This window comes from Pseudophryne corroboree, chromosome 2 (assembly GCF_028390025.1).
Source record: "Pseudophryne corroboree isolate aPseCor3 chromosome 2, aPseCor3.hap2, whole genome shotgun sequence".
In the NCBI taxonomy this organism is placed as follows: Eukaryota; Metazoa; Chordata; class Amphibia; order Anura; family Myobatrachidae; genus Pseudophryne; species Pseudophryne corroboree.
In genome coordinates, this window is record NC_086445.1 from 599173524 (window position 1) to 599175347 (window position 1824).

At 41.0% G+C, this 1824-nt stretch overlaps 1 pseudogene; it reads right to left on the reverse strand.

Annotated features, from left to right (window-relative positions):
• Window positions 1–209: 209 nt before the first annotated feature.
• On the reverse strand, window positions 210–328 carry LOC135052145 (5S ribosomal RNA; annotated as a pseudogene).
• Window positions 329–1824: the final 1496 nt, after the last annotated feature.

Consider the following 1824-nt stretch of genomic DNA (forward strand, 5'->3'; position numbering starts at 1 on the left):
ATGGAGAGGGGCAGGTAGGCAAGTATGGCTCATATCGGTTAGGTTCTGTCAAACAATTCCCTTTACAATCAAAAGTATAACAGACAAAAATGTTGGATCAGTTTTGACGGGAACACAGAGATTAACTGCTGTGTGTGTAGAAAAGGGGAGGAAAGTATTGAGTATATGAAAGTATAAAGTTGGATACCTTCCTTCTGCTGTTCAGCGCATGTTTACTGCACCTGGTATTCATTGGTGGTCTCCCAACCAACTACTGACCAGGCCTACCACTGATTTGCTTCCAAGACCGGATGAGATCGGGCGTTTCCTATGGAGTATGGCAGTAATCTGCTGAATGAGAGAGTACTGGTACCATGGAAAAAAAAGAAGTGCTTCTGCTGTCCAGGACAGCTAATGACCCTCGTGTCTCTAGTTCAAAGAGAACTGTCTTTGGATGAAGAGCACATTAATAGATAATAGAAGGGTTAGATATGAGTCTGAAAAATAGAGATTAGTGAAGGTAAGTAGTGACCTGTAAAAGCAAATTTTATAGGTTTATACAAATGACCTCTATATCATGCCGTGAGAGCGCTGTATAGGAAACAATGAGTTAAAGCACAATTATAGTTTTGAAAATAGACTCAAAAGGGTCTAATACATGTATGAGCAGACACAAAATTGATCAATATGCACAATTGATGGTAATATGTTAAAAAATGGGTATAGTAGAGGCTGACCCATGAAAACAGGTCTGTAAGGTTATGTAATTAACCTATGTATTATAAAGTACAGAGACATATGAACAGAAAAGTGCATTTCATCAACAATTTAGCACAGATGCAATATTGATAGTAACATACTCAGCCTGAGCAGGAGTGCACTGCTATCATTAGGCAGAATATTGTTGTCCTCCTATATTGTTATATAGGATGGTGTAATGGTTAGCATTACTGCCTCACAGCACTGAGGTCATGGGTTCAGTTCCCACCATGGCCCTAACTGTGTGGAGTTTGTATATTCTCCCCGTACTTGCGTGGGTTTCCTACGGGTGCTCCGGTTTCCTCCCACAATCCAAAAATATACTGGTAGGTTAATTGGCTCCCAACAATAATTAACCCTAGTGTGAATGTGTGTGCGTGTACATGTGGTAGGAAATATAGATTGTAAGCTCCACTGGGGCAGGGAATGATGTGAATGGCCAAATATTCTATGTAAAAGCGCTACAGAATATGTGTGCACTATATAGATAACTGGTAATAACAAGAGATGTAGAGTATTTCTATTATCAAGTTCTGCACATACTGTAGATATCAAGTATTCTGGTTTCGATAAATCTGATACAATAAGGAGTTTACATCAGCATATGAATTTGCATAGGGAGTATACAATAGTTCACAATGTATCCAATATTAACATGTTCACAGTGTATTTGAGTGTTACTAAAAAAATTCCTTATGGTGACACTACTGCCAAACACTGAAGCAGAGGGTGATCCATAACCTACTTAGGCAACAATCTATCACTTTTATGCTCTATCATCTGTAATTAATTTAGGCCCTCATTCCGAGTTGATCGCACGTAGCAACTTTTTGCTGCTCGTGCGATCAACTTGACGCCGCCTATGGGGGAGTGTATTTTAGCATAGCAGGGCTGCGATCGCTTGTGCAGCCCTGCTATGCTAAAAAATATTCCTACAAAACAAGATCAGGGTCAGACTTACTTACCCTGTGCAACGGATCCAGCAACGAAGGTCATGGGAATGAAGTCAGACATCCGCCCTCCAAACGCCTGGACACGCCTGCGTTCGGATCTCCACACCCGGAAAACGGTGATTATCCGCCCCGG